Source organism: Triturus cristatus, chromosome 7, assembly GCF_964204655.1.
Source record: "Triturus cristatus chromosome 7, aTriCri1.1, whole genome shotgun sequence".
Classification (NCBI taxonomy): Eukaryota; Metazoa; Chordata; class Amphibia; order Caudata; family Salamandridae; genus Triturus; species Triturus cristatus.
This window is the reverse complement of record NC_140590.1, coordinates 109981126-110004544: the sequence shown is the minus strand read 5'-3', so window position 1 is coordinate 110004544 and position 23419 is coordinate 109981126. Positions and strand designations below refer to the sequence as shown.

General features: G+C 47.4%; 1 protein-coding gene across 1 annotated transcript in view; it reads right to left on the bottom strand.

Annotated features, from left to right (window-relative positions):
- The window catches only part of LOC146808950 (chemerin-like receptor 1), a 53229-nt gene extending 31902 nt beyond the window's left edge, over window positions 1–21327 (bottom strand). The window contains exon 1 of the mRNA XM_085615745.1: window positions 21016–21327. The gene's annotated coding sequence lies outside the window, so the exon portion shown is untranslated. The remainder of the gene's footprint in view (window positions 1–21015) is intronic.
- Between the last annotated feature and the right edge of the window lie 2092 nt (window positions 21328–23419).

The following is a 23419-nucleotide window of genomic DNA, read 5'->3' as shown; positions in this document are numbered from 1 at the left end:
ACCGGCCCAACCTACCTCAACCAAGAGGAAACTTCCGCCAACCCACTAGACAACTACGCTCCGCGTCTCACAATCTTGCCCACACTTCGCACAGCCTCAGAAACAGAAGTGGCGTCCGCTTCTTCTCCCACTTGGACGCTAAACATTGCAAAGACCTGCACCTCTGAAAAGCCCCGACCCCTCAGGTGTTCAGGAAGCAACTGAAAACTTGGCTATTCAACAGATAGCCCAAAACTGTGGCACTCCCTTCCCCCCACTCCCAGCGCCTGAATACTCTCACGGGTGATAACTAGCGCTCTATAAATCCACTTTGATTGATTGATTGAACTAGAGAGATAATGTATTGGTGATGGTGTTTATATAAAGTGATCCAGCAGGAGTCCAATGATGTGTTATACAGTAATGAAAGTATTGGGAGATGATGTAAGATTTGCCTATCATGTAGGGGATTCTCACAACTACATACATGAAGCCCAATACAACTTTATGTGGAGCAAGTGTAGCAATGAATGCAGAATTTGACATTTATCGCTGTTGTTCAGAGGTCAAATCCCATGTTCTTACCACCGTGAACTTGCCACCATTTAACGCTTAGGATTTTACTGCTCACTCCATGAACCTATGCAGCCAGATGTTGTTCTGCTTCTGCTTCAATAGCTAATGGGCATGGAGGACCAGCAGAGCATTAACCATATATCCAGATGTGTAAAATGTAATATTCTGTTTACTACCATTGTTAAGAGAGGTGCATCACAACCAAATTGAAACTTTACTTCCTGTGAGTCAAGGCCCTTCCCAACCCTCAACACTGGTCATAAATACCATTTTACACACAGTAAGGACGTCAGTCCATGGGAAATACGATTTTTGGGGTCCTTCAAACATGTCTCTCCTTTTGATAACTCTGGCCCAAAGTCCGGCATAACTTCAATTTATACCGGGGGATTAAAAACAAATTGTAACCAATACAATGGGATATCCCACAGGAATCTTTTCTTCGCATGTATCTGGGATACTCACGAACAGATGACTGCCATGTTTTTCTGGCACAACAGATTAACAATCCTTTGTGCCTTTTCTTGGCTTTGTGAAATTGTGTTGGAGGTTTCAGAGATATAAGGCAAAAATGAAGGACCTAGTGCATGTGTCATCTGATAGATATATTCACAGAAGTTTGCAAACAATTTGAAAACAAAATACTTGTTAACATTACTGAGAAGTGAAAACGTGAGAAAATTGCGAGCTTAGCCTACGTTTCTGACAGCACAAACATATTTATAATTCATACACGTCTTGTACACATGTTCCATATTAAGCGGACATCCACACATTACATGCTATACACTCACATGACAGATGTCTCTGATACACTCACTTCCTGAAGTCCGAAAAAAAATACTAGGCTCAATACACATGCTTGTGAGTTGGTGTATGATGGTGGCTGTGTGGGTGTATGATGGTGGGTGTGTGGGTGTATGATGGTGGGTGTGTGGGTGTATGATGGTGGGTGTGTGGGTGTATGATGGAGGGTATGTAAGGATTTCTTAGTGGGTGCATGATGGTATCGTAATGGGTGTAGGTGTATCAACATGCCTGTAAGGTTACCTTTTTTCTGTTTCTATTTGGATTTTCCAGTGCAGACATCTTTTGGTGCTGGGTTGCCAGCTATGTTATGTTATGTTAAAGTCCATTTGTAAAGCGCACTTATACTAGATGATCTCTTGGCACTAGGTAGCCAATCAAACTTCAACCTCACTTAGTGGTGAGCCTGTCTGAAAAGCAGTGTTTTCAGGAGTTTCCTAAATGTAGCAAGATCCAAAGAGGACCTAAGGTCCAAAGGCAGGCTATTCCATACTCGAGGGGGGATAATGGCAAACGTACGCCCTCCAATCCTTTGTTTTTTCCAAGGGGGAATTGTCAAAAAGTGCAAGTTGCTCGATCTTAAAGCTCGACTAGGGCAGTATTTTGTGATCCTGGACTTCACAAATGCAGGGTAATTCAGGTAGAGGGACTTAAAAACTATGCTGCATGCTTTAAACATTGATCTCTGTACAACTGGCAGCCAATGAAGGTCCATCGTTGCCTGGGAGATGTGGCAATGTTTGGGCAAAGTGTATGTCAACCGAGCAGCCTGGTTTTGAATTAGCTGGAGCCTGTGCAGTAGGATTTTGGGAAGACCCAAGTAAATTGAATTAGACATCACTAGAGGTATGATTACTTGGATCAAAGCCTCCTTAGGAAGAATTTTGTTTCATCTTTTTTATGTGACATAACTGACAAAAGCTAGCTGTAGTCACAGCCCCTACCTGCTGCTTAAAGGAGAATTGCACATCTATTATGACACCCAAGCTTTTTACAGCTTTTTGGGGTGTAGGGTGCAGCTATTAAGAAAACACATAGGAAAAGAGTTAGGTTGATACACAGATCTTAAGGGCTTTCTTGAAAGAAACATGATCTGATACTGTTAGAAATGGGTGTCTCTAGTTGGTAGAGGTAGGTACCTTTGTCCAAATAGGGACCCTTACTTCTAGTCAGGGTAAGGGGGATACACAGTTTAGATAACCCCTGCTCACCCCCTTGGTAACTTGGCACGAGCAGACAGGCTTAACCCAAAGGCAATGTGTAAAGTATTTGTACTCAAAATACAGTGATACCACAAATGAACACCACACCAGTTTAGAAAAATAAAGGGGCATATTTACAAGGGCCATATCTCTGTTTTTTTGGCTTTTAAAGACAAAAAAGCGGAGATACAAATATCGCCCTATATACAAGAGGGTGCTAACATGCATTAGCGCATTTTAGCACCCTGTTTTCCGATGCCTCCCTTTGCATCTCCAATAAGATGCAAAGTGGGCGTCACTGGGCAGTACAACCTTGTAAATATCGCTGATGAGCACATCGCAATATTTACAAGGTGGCCCACGCATTTTAGCATGCGTACTGCTGTTTTCGCCAAAAACTAACATCTGCTAAATTCATGACTAACCCATACCTAACATGGGGGGTGGATTCTTGTGTTACGACCACACGGTCGTATCAGTAAGCATATAGCCGTTTTGCAGGGAATATTGCTGGAAAACCAGCGATGTTCCCTGCAAAACGGCGATTACCCCGCTATCGCTGGAATTTACATCGCCATTGCGCTATGCGTTGTAAATACAGCGCAAGCATGGCGATAAATTCCAGCGATAGACGGCGATAAATATAAAACCGCTAAGCGCGCTTTGCGGTATTTATCGCCGTCTGTTGTAAATATGCCCCAAAGCATCTTTATCTAAACTTAACAAGACCAAAACGACAAAAATCCACATACAAGTATTAAGAAAAATGACTTTCAAAGGGTTTTAGCAACTGAGTCCAGAGAAAACTATGGATGCGTGATTTCTTGCAAAGTACCTTTCGTTGCGACAAAATTCACCAAGCCAAACAGCTGCAGAGATGGGAAGTAGTGAAAAACAAAGAGATGCATCGTTTCCTGAGACCTTCGTAGATGCAATTCAACAGTTCCGCTGGGCACAGGGGAGCGGTGCAACAGGTCTGGTCTGTAGGGAGAAGCGATGCGTCGATTGTGAGGCGACTTCGATCCACGGGTGATGTGTTGAGGAAAATTTGCCGCACAGGGATGATACGTGATAATCCGGGATACATTGGTGAATGATGCGGCAGCATCAAGTGGCGCTGCATCGATTTCTTCAGCCATGATCCCTCGATGCATCGATTCTTGCAGCGGTGACAGGCGCTGCATTGGTTTCGGCAGTGATGCAGCGGTACGGGGGATTCTTCTCACACCACAGTGTTGCATCGGAAAACTGTTGCAGGAAGAGTGATGCGTCTCTTTCTTGTTGTTGTGTTGCTTTCCAGCTCCCAGCAGCAAAAACAACCTCCAGAGGCCCCACATAGTCACAGGCACTTCTTGTCAGGTCAGAACTCCCTGGAAGGAAGTTCAGGGGAGCTGGGGGTGAAGTCTTTGTGTTCCTGAGACTTCAACAGGAAGTAAGCTCTACTCAAGCCCTTGAAGACTTTCCTCAAGCAGGGGACATAGCACACAGCAAAGTCCTTCTCCTTTCCTAGGCAGAAACACCAACTGCAGGCCAACCCAAGACACACAGCAGGGCCAGTACTTCTCCTCACTTGCACCAGCTCTTATCCTTGGCAAAGGTTCCTCTTGATTCCAGAAGTAGTCTAAAGTTCAGGGGTTTTAGGTCTAAAACTTATACCCCAAAATGTATTTGTGCTCTTTGTGCAGAGAAGCCCTGTGCTCCATCAAAGCCAGTTCTGTCCTCCCTGGTGCAGCTTCCTGGCAGGAGGTGGAGAAAGCATTGTGTAAAGCAGACCAGGCCCATTCAGGTGAAAGGAAATCACCTCCCCCTGCTCTAATGCAGCCCAGGTCTATTCCGCCAACCACTGACTTATCTAGACTCTCTGGAGCAACTGCAACTCTCCAGCCCCTGTCATTCCACAGTCACACAGCCAATACACATCCTAGCAGAGGCACACTGGATGGCTAAGTAGGAAAATACATACTTTCTAAAAGTGGTACTTTCAAACACAGAATGCAAAAATCACCCTCACTAAAAGATGCATTTTAACATTCTGAGTTCAGGCATACTAAACTTTATTTCTCCATCTTGCTCCAATGGGAAGTTATACTTATAAGATGTTACAAATAAACACCCATTATGTCCTATGGGGCAAGATAGACTTTCAATAGTTAAAAACAAAATTGGTAGTATTTCACAATCAGGACATGCTACACACACCAGTACATGTCCTACCTTTCACATACACTGCACCCTGCCCGATGAGGGGGGGTGTACCTTTGGACTACTATGTAAGAAAAACAGAAGGTTAGAGCCTTGCAAGTAGGTGCACTTGCAAGGTCGACATGGCAGTTGGCAAACTGCACACAGACACTGCACTGACAGGTCTGAGTTAGCTTTTCAGGGCTACTCATGTGGGTGGCACAATCAGTGCTGCAGGCCCACAAGTAGCATTTGATTTACAGGCCCTGGCACACATTGTGCACTTAATTAGGGGCTGACCAGTAAATCACATATGCCAATCAGGGAGAACCAATTGTTACAACAATTTCTATAGGGAGCACTTGCACTTTGACACTGATCAGCAGCGGCAAAGTGTCCGAAGCATATAAGCCAGCAAAACAAAATCCAGCACAGCATCAAAAATACAGAAGGAAGAGGCAAAAAGTCAAGGGAAACCACGCCAAAGATGCCAAGTCTAACAGATAAAAATTGTAATTCATGAGGTAGAGCATCCCAAATGTGTGTGGCATGGGTACAAAAACCTCAGCCTCAAAAGTTAGGTTTGGGAAATACAGAAAACAGAGTTGGACAGAAGCCAAACAGAATTTAGTGCATAATTTTGTTGTGCGTACATATAATGATTGGTGTGTGGCTATACATTATAAGCATGATGGTTGGTGTTTTGTTGTAGACAGTGTATAGCATTTGGAAATGCTAGCTGTGAGGATGTATGATGGTTGGGGTGTTAAAATATGATGATGGATACCTGGGTTTATGATGGTGGATGTCTGTGTATTTGATAGTTTGCATATGAACGTAGGTTGATGCGAGTAAAAAGGTGGCTATATGCTTGTGTCAATGGGGTTTGCATGTTGTGTGCTAATATATGATGTGTGAGAATGGCACTATGTTTTTTTCTAATATAGGCACTTTAGAGAATTCTAAATGGTGGGAGTATAGATGAATAATTGTTGTTGTATTTGGGTAGAATGGTGGATTTTTGGGTCTATGATTGTGGAAGTGAAGGCAATTATCGGTGCATGTATGATTGTGTACTGGTGTGTGCTAATATATGATGGTGTGTGTAAGGCCCTATGAAGGTTGTTTTTTGTTATACACACTGTAGAGCATTGGTAAATGGTGGGTGTATAGATGAATGATGGATGATATATTGTGGCAAGATGGTGGTTACGTGTGTCTATGATGGTTGGTGTGTAGGCGTTCACTAGTGTATATATGATAGTGGGTGTGGACATATGAGTGTGGCTGTACAATTATTAGTCTTGTGGGTGTGTGAGTGTATAATGTTGACTATGTAGACAGATAGGGCCTAATTATGAGTTTGGCCTGAATGCAGTGGCCATGGTCTCCAGAAGACCGCAGCGCCAGCAGTCTACCGGTCGCTGTATTACGAGTTGACCGCTGGCCTTGCGGTGGTCTTGTGGCAGTGGTTAATGGCTTCCCATATTTATCTATGCCTGTGTGTACGTTTTGACTGCACATGTGTCAAATGTACACATATACATGATACATGTAGAAAAATACCACCTACCAATTTCCGGAGTCTGGCCCATATGTGGCCAGTCCAGTCAATTGATACATAGTATGAAACGGACATACTGGTATTTTGCCGCAAACAGGGTTGAATTCTTCGGGGTGAAGATGCTGCTGTAAGGGGGGGGGCCTGGAGAAAGGGATCTACATCAAACTCTGATGGGAAGAATAGGAGAGGGGAACCTTCGTTTTCAACGACCTGAAGACAGCAGTCCCACCACAGGGTTGGCTCGTCAGAAAGTGAACTTGTAAAATGGACAGCGGTGAAACTCCACATCACAGCCCTATGACAGCTGCTTTTTGCCAAACGCAGCAGCAGCGGTCTGCAAATGGCTGGTGGTTTTGGCGGTTCACCAGCGTTCTTTGTAAAGGCAATCAGAAAATCTCGTAATATGGCGGTCGGACCACTGAGCTCGCGGTAGCCGAACCACAACTGCGGGTACGGCGTTTCATGGACTGCCAAACTCGTAATCAGGCCCATAATGTTTGTTGTGTGGTGAGGTGAAAAATGAGCATATGATGCTTTGTGAAATGTTATTTGATAGTAAGTGTGTTAGTGTATGATGTAGTTAATGATGGGTAGCAATAAGTATTTGGTAGTGTACTTAATATTGAGTGTGGGAGTTATGGTCGACTTAATACAGCGGGGAGAAAGGCACCGCCTTATCTCAGCAATTTATGGTGAAGCCACTGTTAACATATTAGTCAACCTTAATTCCATTTCAACTTAAGTTTTTCTCTTGGAAACAAACACACACACACACTTTCAAAAAATCTAAAAGTTTCTGAAATAGCTCCTTCCAACTTAATCCCCCTACACATAATTTTTTCCAGAGTGCTGGCTATATTGCCTCGAATCCTGTAGTGACCGCCACAACAATACTTCAGTAGCGAGCAGCCAGTCATATTGCTAGGATCTTTCCCTAATTCACAGATTCGCAGTGAACCAAAATCATTTTTCTGTTTTTATTCACATTGGGGGCTCCTCCACTATGGCGGAGGAATGTCACCTGCCCTTGCCAGCAGCAGCACCTGCAAAACTTAAGAAAATAAAACAATAATAAACCATGTTTATCATCATTTTATTTTTGTCTTACCTTGTAGTCTTTGGAGCAGTGCCACGGAATGAGAAGCCCTGAGGAGGAGTGGTGGGCACTGCCTTCAGTGAGCATGACATTTTGACCGGGCGACTCAGGCCGGCCAAACTGTCATGCGCACTGAAGCTCTCTGTAACCCAGCTGCGTTGCCAGGTTAGAGACAGCAGGCACAGGCTCCCAGTCTCCATGGAAGTACACATTGAGGATGCTCAGGACCATTACGGATGCTGCTCTCATTCTGTGAGAGCAGCATCAGGATTGGCTGCAGGGCAGGCTGGGAGCCTGTGCCTGCCTGAAGTGGAGCCAGAATAGTAGAAATACGGTGGGATTCAGGTACTTTTAAAAAAAATGAGTTTTTTTGTTTTAGTCCCTCCCGATTCACCCCCCGTCCGTTTGCCACGACAGCATTGGTGACTGCTTAATCATCAGATTTTCTAAATCAACCAGAAACAGGAGCACCGCAATATGCCATGGGGAATGAATGAATGAATACACATTTATATAGCGCATGGCTACCTAAGGGCATCCCAGCACTTAGTGGGGCACCTTAGTCGACTAAGCACAGATCAAGGAAAAAGAAAGGTTTTAAGCTGTTTTCTGAAATTAAAATAATAAGATTCCAGGCAAATATGATCGGGAAGCATTTATGGTTGGATCTCAACCTCCTGTTGGGGCGGTATAGTTGCACCATAGATTGAATCAATGGAGAGCCTTTCCCAGAAATGGCTTTATGGACAATGCACATTGCCTTAAAACAAATTCTCTCCTGGATGGGCAGCCAGTGCAAACTGGTAAGGGCTGGTTTGGCTGAGCTGCGTTTGGGAATGTTCATTAGTAGGCGGGCAGTACTGCTCTGAACAATTTGCAGTCTGTTGGTAGTGCCCCGGGGCGCTCCCAGATAGACTGCATTTGCATGATCCAGCCGAAAGAGTATCAGCGCCTGAACTAACACTCGTCTACCAGCAAAAGGAAGGAGAGGGAGAATCTTCCTTATCATCATGAGAAGTCCATAGCAACTGGCAGCAACTTTACAAGCTTTTGCTTTCAAGTCCAGTTTGCAGTCAAGCCAGACTTCCAAACTCTTAATCTGTTTTTTTAGGGCAGGTGGAGGGCCCAGACAGCTGGGCCAAAGAGCATCTATACTAGCGGGCGCAGAGTGACCAAGGAGCATAAATTCTGTCTTAGCTCCATTCAATTTTAGGAATTACTTGTCCATCCACTCAGAGATCTTCCCAAGGCATAATGTGAGGCCAGGCTCAGATTTGTCCTGTTGGCTGAGGGATACCACCAGTTGGGTGTCGTCAGCGTAGGTGACGATCTGCATCCCCCAAGGATGCACCAATTCGGCATGAGAACTCATGTAGATGTTAAACATGGTAGGACTTAATGAGTAAGGGTGGGCGTAGTTCGCGAAGTAGCACTTCGCGAAGCTACGCAAAGTGCAGTTCGCACTACGCGAGCTTCGCGTAGCACTTCGCGAACTGCGTAGTAACATGTTCGCACTGTGCAAGATGTTGTTTTCAATGATTGCACAGTGCGGACAAGCAACCGGCACTGTGCAATCATTGAAAATGGCATCTTGCACAGTGCGAGCTGTAGTTTTCTGCTGCTCGAGGAGATTTTTACTCGAGCGGCAGCTTTCTCAACGCGAACTGGTAGTTTCTCATCGCGAGCGGTCGCGAGCATACGCGACCCCTCGCAATGAGAAACCTGACCTCCTCGCGTTGGGAATCTCGCCGGGAGGTTTATTTTCCTTGTTCGCGATCGCCAACTTGATGTTGCTGATCGCGAACAAGGAAAAAGTCTCGCCGGGATGTCATTTTGCTTGCTCGCGGTCGCCAACTTGACGTTGAGGACCGCGAGCAAGCAAAAAATGACCGCAGCACTACGCAAGACTACGCTACGCGTGTTCGCACTGTGCTACGTGTAATTCGCGTAGTGCGAAGTAGCGCGAACTTCGCAAACTTCGCGAGCGTAGTGTAGTGCTTTGCCCAGGCCTATTAATGAGGATCCCTGGGGGACTCCACACCACAGAGGAATCTGCTCTGAGGCAGCTTCATCTTCGTAGACACAGAAAAAGCGATTTTCGAGGAAGGACTGGAGCCAGTTCAAGGCGACTCCTACCTCACCCACCTCCCTGAGTCTTTGGACCATAAGTTGGTGATTGACAGTGTCGAAGGCTGTGCTGAGATCTAACAATATAAGAGCAGCGCAGCCTCCGTCGTCCATAATTTTCCTGGACTCTTCTATCACGGCAATAAGGGCAGTTTCAGTGCCCTGTTGGCATCTAAAACCTGGCTGCGTGGTGTGCAGACAATTGTTTTTTTCCAAGAATGCTGATAGTACAGAATTAACATGTTTTTCAGCTAATTTGCTGATTCCTGGCAGCAGCGAGATGGGCCGATAGTTGGCCCAATCCTAAGGGTCAAGATTTGTCTTTTTTTAAAGTGCCTTGACCCTTGCCTGTTTCCAAAGGAGAGGCAGCACTCCACTAAGGAGAGAGGAGTTTATCACATCCCGAATAACTGGGGATACTGTTTCAGGAATCAGATTTAAAATAGCCAGAGGGGCGGGATCAACGGGGAGCCCGATTTCAATTGCCTAAGAAGTTCCTGCGTGGACGGTAAGGACAGAAGAGGAAACTTTTTCAGCAGAGCTTGCTGTGGGTACCTAGGGAACTCCCCAGGATCAATATTGATGAAGCTAACTTTAGAAATGTTTTGTGCAATTTTATCAAACAGCACCCAAGTCATTAATGATTCAGAAAACTCCACTGCTAAGTAGAGAGCAGGGCAGTAGGCACTCACCTGCAGGCTGCATCTCTTCCCATACATAATGCTTTAATGATGGCCCCCCAGGAGAAGCAGGTCACAGATGAGTCTACCCCCGGGGTACTTCATGCCCATACAGGACATGATAGCAGCTAGGTAGTTAGGGGAGAAAGGGGCAGGAATTAGTAGAGGGTTATAAAAGTCAGGAAGGGCCTGTCCGGGTGGGGGGGAAGTGTAGGAGCAAAGTTTGAGTTTTGTGTGCAGAGTTGCGGCCATAGTAGGTGACTCGCTGCAAGATCTGTTGATGCCGAGCATGCTGGGACAGGCATGGGTGGGGTTAACCCACCTGACATGGAACGTGTCCAGCGGTATGGCCGCGGCAGTAGCAGCGTGCAAATCCCCGGGCAGGAGCCCATCGTGCTCCTCAGTAGACTCAAGACTGAGTGGGAGGCGTTGCAGCCTACCGGCCAGCTTTCAAGCCCCCGCTGTGGAACAAGACGATTTGGAGGAGCCTGAGGGGGCGGGCCTAGCTCCAAAGCGCTTGTGTTGGCCAGTGTGAGGGGATTAAGGCTGCTAAAGATATGAAGAATGGGGCAGGAGGCCCCGGTTGATTTATCTGTGGGGACAACACTGGAAGGGGTATTTACAGACCAGGCTGTGCCACAATGCCCAACCAGTAAAAAATTGAATAATGCTACGGGGGCCAGGCTAGTGGAGGACACAGGGACAAATGGCAATTGTCAGGGGAGTGGCAGCACCCCTGAAAATAGATGTCTGGGGGTAGATAGAGGCCCAGGTCAGAGAGCAGAGCTGCTTGGTCCAGGTGAGAAAGAGGCTGAGGGGGAGGAGGGCACCTCCTTGGCTGTTGTGGGGGGAGGAGGGCACCAACGCATATTTTTGTTGAGGGTAAAGCAAGGCTTTGGAAATGGGTGCCAGACAAAGGGGTGAGGGGCTCATACAAGCAGGGAGCTTTTGCAGCTGAGGGGCCCGGTGGCGCTCAGAACACTCCTGGTTGGTGCAGCCAAGTAGGGGAAGTGTGACCAAAAGCAGGCATTAGAGGGTGGCAGACTGATGGTGGAACTAGCGGGCGCACGAACAGGACACAGTACAACGCAAGTATTTATAGCGCATAGTTCTACAACGCGGTTTTTACATTGCAACATCCATTACAACGCATGATTTTACAACGCATGCCATCACAATGCATTTTTATAAACTACATTCACAACGCATACCATTACAAAGCATACCATTACAATGCATATTACTATTCCCACTCCAGTGAGTGCAACAGTAGGGTAAGTGTTGGATAGTGTAGGGGTAAAAATTACTATCCCCACTCCAGTGAGTGCAACAGTAGGGTAAGTGGTGGATAGTGTAGGGGTAAAAATTACTATTCCCACTCCAGTGAGGGCAACAGTAGGGTAAGTGTTGGATAGTGTAGGGGTAAAAATTACTATCCCCACTCCAGTGAGTGCAACAGTAGGGTAAGTGTTGGATATTGTAGGGGTAAAAATTACTATTCCCACTCCAGTGAGTGCAATAACAGTGTAAGTGTTGGATAGTGTAGGGTTATAAATTACTATTCCCCATTACTTAACTTATAATGCATTGTAATGGCATGGTTTGTAGTAACATGTGTTGTAATGGCATGTGTTGTAGTGACATGCATTGTAATGGCTGCGTTGTAAAGGCATGCGATGTAAAGACAGTTGTGTTGTAATGACTGCGTTGTAATGGTTGTTTCCCGGCTGCACTACGGCCGAAACGTTGGCCTGTAAAGGTGGGGAGGTCTGCGGTAGCCCCCCCCTACATCGAAGGCTCACGCACCACACAGGATCATTGCTCCCAGCAGGACATAGATGTGTGCGTGCAGAATCATGATGCTGAAGTACAGATGAGTGAGTTTGAGGAGTGCGAGGATGCGGTTGTGCTGGATTATGTTTAGGGCAGCAATGAGTGGGAGGAAGATGAGCTGTGGGAGGAGGACAAGTTGGAGATGACTGAGGTGTGTCACAGGGGAAAAGGGAGTGGAGTTGGTGTTTTACAGAAGTCAAGTGTGGACTGGGGTGGCACCAAGAGTCGGGGATGAAGCACAGCGGCAGACATCGCATTCAGAAGAAAGGGGCTGAGCCATTGCCTTCAGTTACAGGGGTATGGTGGTCCGTTTGGGTATTGTGGGAGCAGAAGAGGAGTAGAGCCACCTGCAGGTCTGTAGGTGTTGGAAATGGGGTCCCTTTCGTGGGTAAGGTCAAGTGACCTGCAAAGGGAAAAGTGACACCCATGCGATCTAGCAACAAAAAAGCTGTGGAGGGGAAAAGCTGTCAGTCTGATAGTTCAGAGGAGTCTGAGGGTGCAAAAGGAAATGCGACCTCAGATGAGGACAAGCAGGAAAAGCGGTTGCCTTCCATGGGTTTGGCAATGCCATTGGAGTACCATTTATCTGAGAAGACCAAGAACAGAGTTTGGAAACACAAATACGTGGATGTTTTCCAGCTCTTACATAGGGCCATTGAGGCAAAGAAGGGGACCCATGAGGAAGAGTGGGTACTAACTAGAAGGCCACGGATACCGATTAATTTAGAGAATTTGACGTCCACTTATATGCCAGTATATACTGTGAGAAACATGGCAACAGGGCAAAAACACTGTACAACTATGTAGACATTATTCGGAAGCCCCAGATGCCTTTTGGGGGTTTGGCTGAGTTACGACGAGAAGTTTCAGGCAATTCTGAATCCAAATAAGGCCTAGGGGGAGGTGGACTCTGAACTTTGGATGCAGTGGATGTCATCCACGCAATCCACGGCCACTACGCACATGGCAAGTGGCCTTCCTTTTACCTACCAGCCTTTTCAGCCCAAGCCTGCTCCACAAGGAGCGGGTTATGTGCTGAAACCGGTAGGATCCAATGTTGGAGCGTGCTGGAATTTTAACAAGGGTATCTGTTCCCACCACCTTTTCAGCCCAAACCTGCTCTACAAGGAGCAGGTTATGTTCTGAAACTGGTGGGACCCAATGTTGGAGCGTGCTGGAATTGAATTTAACAAGGGTATCTGTTCCCTCCACTTGTGTAAATTTGAACATGAGTGTTCCCAGTGTGGAGGGAGGCATCCCATCACCAAATGCTTCAAACTGGCCAGCCCAGCCGAGCAGTGGAAGGCTTCCAGGAGAAGGGGTGAGCAAGGACACCCTGATACAAAAGGCAACTACTCTCATTAAGGCTCATGCCCTACAGCCTTGGCTAGCAGTATATCCTGACAGGGACATGGCTTTGCAGCTGGAATGGTGTTTTGAAGAAGGTTTCAGCATTGGGTACCAGGGTCCTATGGGGCTAAGGTGGGCAGACAATTTGCACTTTGCAAAGGAGTTTCCTGGGGTGTTGGTGGCAAAACTGGACAAGAAGGTGGCTGAAGGTAGAATGGCGGGTCCTACGGGGATTGGCCCATCTCTGATTTGATTCTTTCCACTTTTGGGGTGGTGCATAAGAAGGTGGTAGGGAATGTTGGTTTATCCATCATCTGTCATGGCCTGAGGGAGCTTCTGTGATTAACTACATTATGGGAGAGGACTCTAGGGTGTTGTACGCCTCTGTGGATAATGTTGTTCACCTGGTGCGACAGTGCGGCCAGGGAGCAGAGCTGGCGAAATGTGAAATTAAGTTGTCTTTCCGTTTGCTACCGATTCATCCTGCAGATTTCCCATTACAGGGCATGCAGTTCGGGGGCCATCTATGTTGACAAGGTTTTGCCGATGGAGTGTGCCATTTCCTGTGACTTATACGAAACTTCCAGTACTTTCTTGCAATGGGTCTTCACGAAATCCTGTGGCCATCGGGAGGTGTTGCACAATCTGGAAGATTTTTTGTTTGTGGGCAGGAAAGGCTCCATGAAATGTTTCAGGGCTCTGCGACGTTTTCAGGATATGGCAGGGTGTTTCAGGGTGCCTTTGGCAACTGAGAAGACGGAGGGTCTACTTGTAGTGTTGACGTTCCTTGGCATTGAACTGGATATGGTGCAGATGGTGGTGAGGCTGCCGCAAGCAAAGGTGGTGCAGATTCAAGATTTCCTGTTGGAGGCGATGGGGGAACGTAAGATTGAGTTGCGACGCATGAAAAAGTTGCTAGAATTATTGAACTTTGAGTGTTGTGTGGTCAGGGTGGGACTGACGTTCTGCAGGTGCTTGGACATGGCCATGTCCGTGTCAGTTTTGTTGCATCACAGAGTGCGAATCTCACTGGTAGTCATGGCAGATTTGGGGGTGTGGAGGACATTTCTGGATGACTTCAATGGAGAGCCCATGTGTTTTCTGGATGAGAATACAGTCTGGCAGGTACAGATATTTTTGGATGCGGCAGGTGCACAAGGTTTTGGTCTGATTTGGTACGGGAGGTGGTGTGCAGAACGCTGGCCAGGGCAGTGGTTGAGCCAAGGGCGTAGCATAGCCTTTATGGAGTTCTTCCTGCTGTTGGTGGCACTAAAAGGGGTGGGGGAGAGAGCTGGCGAACAGGACTGCTTTTTTAAATGTTGACAACATGATGGTGGTGAAATTGGTCAACAGACAGAAGACCAGAGACTTGAGGGTGTGTTTGTTGAGAAGCTTCATGCTGATACACTTACGTTTGAATATCGTTTTCAGGGCTAAGCATTTGCTTGGGGTGCAGAATGAAATTCCAGATTCTTTTTCTCGTTCGCAGTGGCATTGTTTTTACAGACTGGTGCTAGAGGCAGACGTGGTCAAGACGCAGTTACCAACAGATATTTGGGCGCTGGGCGAATGAGAATTGTTGGTTTGGTCGCCTGCTCATTGGCTAAATCCACGAGAAGAAGTTACAGATTGGCCTGGAGTGAGTTCAGGTCAATTGAGTACTGTCCACTGCGAGACTGGGAGCAGGATTGGGAGGCGGTGGAGAGGAGAGTGTTAGATTTTTGCTTTGTTCTATATCGACATAGGTTTAACACTCACAACTATAGGGGGCAAGTTGGTGGGGTCTCATTTTATGGTAAACTGCATTGGGGTTCTGACCCTGCCGGTGATAAGGTCCTGCGACGGGTTCTTGAGGGGTGGGATGAACAACAGGATGGGGGAGGGGGGACGGTGCCATGAGAAGGCATTATGTTTGACTTGTTGAAAGAATTGTTGGTAATGTTGCCTGCGTGTTGCTATAATGTTTTTGAGGTGGCTGATTTTCCTGTTTGCATGATTTGGATGTTCTTTGTCGCGAATCGAGTTTCGGAGTTGTTGGGGTCTACGACAGAGCTGGGGATGCTGCACGAGGAATGGCGTTTGGACCCAGGCTGCTTAGGTGTTTGGCTGTGGCGTTCAAACACCGATCAATAAGGCAGGGGAAAGTGGGTATGCTTGTGTAAGGGAGGGAGTGTGAAAGCGAGCCCTGTGCAAGAATGCAACTGTTTTCAGGAGTGTCCTGGTCGGCATTATAAGGCAGTTCTTTGTCATGAAGGTGACCAGAGGGTGTGGGCTTTTCAGTTGTTGGCAATACTGCGGATGGGGCTGCGCTGCTTGGGGAGGGATCCTGCTGTTTTTGGGACACACAGACGGATTGGTGCAGCGATGCCAGCAGCAGGCTTGGGGTGGGATTGGGGTCAGATACGTCAGATACATCAGATTGGTAGGTGAAGGTCACAGTGTTGCAAACGCTATGTGAGGAAGTAAAAGCGCTCTTGTTCTAGCTCTGGGGTGGGAGGGAGTCAGTAGGGGATACCAGACCTAATTCTTTTTCGTCTACAGCAGGATTGTGAGCGGGCCCTGGTCCAAGATGGTGACCTGGATCATGGGACATTCGTTTGTGTATTGGGTGGCGAAAAATGCAGCCCAACAAGTGGGACTGCACAGCAGCCAGCAAGAGGTGCTCTGGTGGGGGTAAATGGGGAATGCGCTGGGGTAACTTCCTGTCTTGGTTGACAAAACTGGTTCCATAGAGGGGTAGCCCCAAAATGCTCTTGGTTCACCTAGGGAAAAATTATCTGGTGCAATTATCTGGATTGACTTTGTTACAGCATACGCAGCGTGATCTGGAGGCAGTCGAAAAGAACATTATCAGGACTTGCGTAGTGTGGGCAGAATTTGTGCCATGTTGGGTTTGGAGAGGTACTCTGAGACATACGGCCACGGCTGAACTGGGATGGCAAACCTGCCCTGGCAATTAACTCGGGCTGGGCCCTGGGGGGGGGGGGGCAGGGGGTGGAGCGAAGGTGCGGCTGGTGGAAACACTGCTGCTGCTGCTTTTGTTACAAGGGGCCGATATTGCAGCGCTGCTGCAGCAACGGCCCACAGTAACACAAACGCTCTCACTGGTCCAAAACTGCCCTCCACCCTTCCAGCCCACCAGGAAAACATCTGGTGCCCGCTATGGCCAGTCCGGCCCTGCATGCGGCAATTGACAAAGCTTGAAGTAAGCTCAACAGAGCTATGAGTGTTTTTGTGGAAACATGAACATCACTGTGATCTAGCATGGGGTCATAAAAGAGGAAGAGGTTTTTCTTTTTTGGGGTGACGGGGTGCATCTTTCACAAATGGGGAATGCATATTATATGACGGAATTGTGGGATGTGGTAAGCTGCTTATGGCATGAAAACATCTGGTGCGGACGAGATCCCCGATGATGTGATTTGTGGAGCAAGGGAGGGGAGCAGAAAAACAACCTCCCGGATTTTTCTAGGTGGCAGTATTTTGGGGGGTGAAGAGACACATCAGGCGTATCCACACCTAGGGGGGAGAAGAACGGAGTACAGATGACATAAGACAGTTTGCGGTGTGTTGTCAAGCGAGAGAAGAGTTTCAGGGGAGGGTGTTTGGGAGAAAACGGAAGGAGAGGATGTAGCCTGACGGCTAGAGCAGTTGACCTTGAAGCTGGTGAACCGGGTTCGAGTCTCGGCGACACTCACCATCCTGTGATTCTGGGCAAATCACTTAATCTCCCTATTTCTAATAATGAATGTGTCCATCTGTAACAAAACTGGTACTCATGTAAAGCGCTCTGATATCTTCGGGTCTAGTTAGTGCTATATAAAACTATAAAAAAAAAAAAAGATGGCAAGAGCCAAAGGAGTGGAACAGGGAAGCACGGAACAAGGTACGATGGCTGAGGGGATTGAAAGTTGGCCTGAGGTGTTAGTGGTCGCGGGATGTATGGGAAGGTTCGTAATTGCAAAGTTAATGTTAAATGTTGATTAAAAGTTCAATACGTTTTTGCAATTGTGTCCTAATAAACGGCCTTTTACGTTAATCATGGTCATGCTGTGTTTGTTGTGGCACGAAGCTTCTGCAGCCGTTTAGATGAAACTTGCAACCTGCATGTTAGATTCTGAAGGCCTGGCTCAGCCTTTTATCCTTCATAGAAGAAAAGAGTTTTATTAAATTGGGTTTTTGTAACATCTGTCAAGTCCCTTCCCGAATGAAAGCACAAGTGATATAAAAAGATAAAATCCCACTGTGTTTGTCTGGCAGTTTAGCTCCAGGGATGTCCTAGCACTTAAATGGCGCCCCCTAGAGGTGCCCATCAAATGTTCTGCCTTGGTTTGACAGGTCCATTTGAAAGTCTGAATTCTGCCAAGACTACCGCCGAAAGTAGGTGTTGAATAAAACTTATTTGGGAGTGTGAATTTGAACGCAGCGGTTTGACGCTTCCTGCCACGAATGAGGCGAAAGCACTGAGGCCAATGTTTGTTGGAAGCCGTTCAGGCTGCGGGTCAGGCAAGGTTTGGTTCACTTAACTTTAGGTGGAAAAAAGGAGGGAAATAAAGACACGAGAAGTGGGGGAGGGAATGAAAGAAGGAGGGAGGACAGAAGTGAGGAGTAGAAGGAAGTAAGGAAGGGGGACAGGAGGTCTAAAGCAAGGGAAAGCGGCGTGGGTGTAGGATTGAAAGAGGGAAGAAGTGTGGATCAGAAGGAATGAATGATGATGGGCAGGGGGTGAAAGAAGGAATAAAGCAAGGAAAGGAGAACAGGAAGAAGAAATGAAAGAAGGGCGGAGGGAAGAAATGAGGATCAGAAGGAATGAAGGGTGGAGGGCATGAGGTAGAGAAGGAATAAACAAAGGGAAGGAGGTCTTGAAGAAGGAATGAAAGAAGGACGAACGGAGGAAGTGAGGAGCAGAAAGGAGGAAGACAGGAAGGAGAAGAGGGTGTAAAGCAGGAGAACAAGGACTGGAAGAAGGAGCAGAAGGAATGAAAGGTAGAGGGCGGGGGAGGAAGTGAAGGAATAAACCGAGGGAAGGAGGTCTAGAAGTAAGGATGAAAAAAAGACGGAAGAAAGAAAGGAGGATCCGAAGGAATGAAGGGTGGAGGACGTGAGGTAGAGAAGGAATAAACAAAGAGAAGGAGGTCTGCAAGAAGGACTGGAAGCAGGACAGAGGGAAGAAGTGAGGATCAGATGGAATAAAGGGTGGCGGGCAAGGGGAGGAAAAGGAAATAAAGCAAGGGAAGGAGAACAGGAAGACGGGATGAAAGAAGGGCAGAGGGAACACGTGAGGAGCAGAGAGAATGAAGGGTGGAGGGCAGGGGGAGGAAGATAAGGAATAAAGCAAAAGAAGGAGAACAGGAAGAAGGAATGAAAGAAGAACGGAGGAAAGACGTGAGGAGCAGAAGGAATGAAGGGAGTAGGACAGAATGAAAAGGGCAAGAGGATGTAAAGCAGGAGAACGAGGCCTGGAAGAAGGAACAGAAGGCATGAAAGGTGCAGGGCAGGACGTGGAGAGGGAATAAACAGAGGGAAGAGGGTGTAAAGCAGGAGAACAAGGCCTGGAAGGAGAACGACGGGAAGAAGTGCGGCAGAGAAGGAATGAAGGTTGGAGGAGGAGAAGTGAAAGAAGGAATAAAGCAGGAGAAGGAGATCTGAAAGAACGAATGGAAGAGGGAAGAAGTGAGGACCAGATGGAATAAAGGGAGTAGGACATGAAGGGCAAGAGGGTGTAAAGCAGGAGAGCGAGGCCTGGAAGAAAGACGACAGGAAGAAGTGTGGTGGAGAAGGAATGAAGGTTGGAGGACGAGAAGTGGAAGAGGGAATAAAGTAGGAGAGGGAGATCTGGAAGAAGGAATGAAAGAAGGTCTGAGGGAAGAAATGAGGACCAGAAGGAATGAAGAGTGGAGGGCTGGTGGTGGAAGAGAAAAAGCAAGAGAAGGTGGTCTGGAAAAGGAATGAAAGAAGGACAGAGGGAGGGAGGGAAGAAAGGAGGACCTGAAGGAATGAAGGGTGGAGGGGTGGTGGTGGAAGAGAAAAGCAAGAGAAGGTAATCCTGAAAAGGGATGAAAGAAGGACGGAGGGAAGGCGTGAGTAGCAGCAGGAATGAAGGGTGGAGGGCAGGAGGTGGAGAGGGAATAAACTGAGGAAATAAGGTCTCGAAGAACTAGTTGGATGAGAGGAAGGAGGGGAGAAGGAATATGGAAAAGGGGGCAAATGAAAAAGGTGAAGAACGAACAGAGGGATAAGAACATTGAAGGATTAAAGAAAGTAAGAAAGGAGAACAGGAAGGAAGGGTGGGTGGGAAAAGAGAAGGAACAACAACACAAGGAATGGAGTCATGTGGATGGAAGGAAGATGGGGAGGATGGACGAGAGCTAAAGAGAAAGAAGGACATGTCAAATGAAGGGAGGAAGGACTGACAGAAGGAAGGGAAGCGAAGCGAAGGAGAACGTGTGCTCTTGTAGGGAGACTAGTCCTGCGGCCCTCAGTTTCAATCCTCTCCTTGGTACCTGACTAAACATCTTAGAAATCTGGGAAAAGCACCCTTGTGCCTAATGTGAGCACGTGTGTGAAATGCAAACAGGGACTGGTGTGTCATTGTGCACTTCAAACTGTAAACGTGTACTTCATGTTCATTATCTAGCGCCTCGTAGTCCAATGAAGTGTAGCGTTCACTCACTCCGCAGCTAAGCTTGCACCAACTATACACTAAACGAACCTGCATAGAGGGAAGAAGAAAAGGGGGTGGAGGGAGAAAGAGGAGAAGGAAAAATATGTGATGCAGGATAGATGGAAAGGGGAGAGAAAGAGAGGAAGAGAAAGAAAATAATATAAGGGGAAGGAGAAAAGAAGGGCTGAGGGAATGAAGGGGGTGACAGAGGGCTGCAGGGAGGAAGGATAAAATGATGGAAGAGAAATGTAACGAGAGAAGAAAGAAAGAAGGGGAAACGGAGGGAAGAACAGACACCCTAAGAAGAATTGAAGATTGCACCCGGCCTCAACGTGCTCGACAGGAAACATTGACTAGACCCCGGAAAGCCCTTCCATGCCGACACGAAATATGGAGCATGGCCCTTTAAAGTAAGAAACAAACACACCTGAAAGCAGAACGTATCTGCAACACAGATGGGGGACAGCAACTCCGACGTTTGAAAAGACAACACGGATGTCACCCCCAAGCTCCATGGTACTTAAAGGAAGCGTCATTGAGTGTGGTGACAGTGATACCTGCTGTTGGAGCGCCTCGAGGTTTAGGCGATAAAGCGCCATGAAACAGCTAGTTATTATTCATACACGCCTAATGCAAAACATAAAGATGACATCCTAACCCCGCCGTGCCTGAGACGAATTTGAGGTAATAGTGACACATCACAAAATACCAACACGTAGAAAAACGAATACGAATTAATACCCAAAGCCAACATCTCTCTGAGAAGAAATAAGTAGAAATCCCAGCCAATTCCATACCCCGTCTTGTGAAAGAAGAAATGTATAAAATAATCCAACCTCCAATAAATCCGGAAAGAAATAAGGATAAACTCGCTCCCACGTGCACTGCCTATTCCAACTTCCACTCTCGAGTGTAATGCTGAAAGCACTGTGTGGGAGTTGTGTAGCGCCTCGTACCTGCCCGCGCTGCACTCCAGCGCTCTATGGACCCCACTCCGTGCCTGGGGTGTCTCCAGATCCCGATGACTACCCGCGGCTCTCTCTGCCTCCCGGGTCCCTCCTCGTGGCTTGTCTAGTTCCCGGATACTTGCCCGGAGGCGGCGCTGGCTCGTGTTGCGTGTCTCGTGCCTCGATGCCGGCCGTGGTGTGGGCGTGGAGGGCAGAGCTCCCTGGTCCACTCTGGTCTCGAGTGACGGCCCTCGCCGAGCCTCCTCCTGCCGTGGGAGGGAGGGCTGCACCTCCAGCGCTCTCACTCTGAGACTGACTGGTGCGCTCGATGCCAGTGCTGCCAGCAGAGAGGCCCGGCACCCATCCCAGACAGGCTCACACCCCTGGCTCTGGTGCACTCGGTGCCAGCGCTGCCCACAGAGAGGATAGGCTCCCAGCCAGGCTCACAGCCCAGGCTCTTGTGCACTGTGCCGGGCCAGCTGCCAGCAGAGAGGCCAGGCTCCCATCTCAGCCAGGCTCACTCCCCAGGCTCTGGTGCACTCGGTGCCAGCGCGACCCGCAGAGAGGCCAGACTCACACCGCAGGCTCCGGCGCACTATACGCCTCTACTCCAGGACAGCCGAGGGCGCCTGTCTCACTGTGAAACACAGTCCTAGCCCAGCCAGACCCTGGAACCTGAACTACAGTCCTACCTACAGACCTTCCAACGGGCGAGAGTCTCTGGGAGGCCGGTGGGGCTGGGGCAGAATCAGTCACGTATGAGGGCTACAGCTGAAAGACTACCATGGCTAGATCTGCGTCCAAGAGACGGTAGGACAAGTGGGCTGAGTCAGCAAACTTCCGATGCACCCTTGAGAGGTTGGCAATGTCGGGGCTGAGTCAGTCACAAGCCTCGTCTATATATGAATGGATGGAAGAAGCTTGTCACAAGGCAAGTCCACATATTCAAAGAGGTGAGGGCCACAAAGCAGTCAGTCGCAGTCCAGGCACACTTCTCTGAATAGCTGACAAGGCCGGGCAAGTCAGTCACAACCCAGGCCTGGAAGACGTTAAACACAGATGGTCACATTTAGGTCATTTCTGAAAGACCTGCAGGTCAGCTGTAGAGTCAGTCCGGTTCAAGGATAGGACCTGAAACGTATGTGGACCTGGGGTAGAACCAGTCACATCTCAGGATCACCGCTGATAGAGCAGTAGGGCGGTGCTTTAAATGGGCAGGTGCTCACAGGTACTGAGTGTCTGCACTTCTTTGATTTTAAACATAGAGTACATACACTTCTCAGTGGAGGTCCGATACCTTTAAAGGAAGAGTGCAGGTATTTATTTACTTCACTTGTAAAGCGCTCTGTCACCTAACAGGCATCCAGGCGCTAGCAAACTCAGAGTACAGTGTAAAAATGTGCCAGAAAAAAAACAGACTTCTCATCAGCACACGTACTCTGGGGCAAAGAGCACCTACCCCGCCTTGATTCCATTTCAAGCACTGCTTGTAGGAATGGGGAAGGGTCAGCTACATGTTGGAAAGCTGAATTCTGTAAAAACCTGTTGGTACTCAAACTTTTCCTCATTCCCTGTTCACTAAATACCGCACTACATTATATTACCCCAGAAAAACTCAAAACGTAAACCAAGGGCTGAAATATAAATCCCTTAGGAGATGAATGGATTTATATTGAGTGGATGGGATATCCGTCACCGTTGTGAGGAGTATTCCACCTGCCAAGATGGAAATCAGGCCTAAGTGTGGTCTAACCTATATTTTGCACATTCAATTTTGGAAGGATGAAATATTGTCCCAGACACAGACACAGACCGCAGAGTATTTCACAAGCGTAGAGAGTACGACTGCTGAATACCGATACCTCACCAATGCATAGGCTCACTATTGGAGCAACAAGCTACAGCAGCAGGCCAAGATGAAAACCATGTGCGGGTCGAAACCTGTTGGCTGTAGATCTCTAAACAAGAGTGTTGTATTCAATAAAATCAAATATATAAAAATAGTACATATTTATTATTTAATTGAAAAATATTTAACAGTCTGTAGGATATTAAATGAATTTTACATTTTATAATTAAATAATAAATATGTAAAATTTGAATATATTTTTAACATTAATTTATATTTACTTATACATTTTTCCTATTTTAAATAATTAACATTATTTGAAAATTATTTCCTATGGGGTTTTATTTTAAGTCCCTACCTCCATTATTTTCTACGGGACGGTGTTGCAGTACCAGTGGTTGGCCATTCGTGGTGCTGGACTTAGTACAAAAGTGCAGTTCGTGAATCCCGAAAAGTAGTGAACGTATTAAAAAGCGTAAACTGACTCAAACCTGCAGTTTGTGAATCAAGCCCCCGGTGTTTATGTTCTTCCTGCAGAGCTCAGCCCCACCCCGACACCTCTTA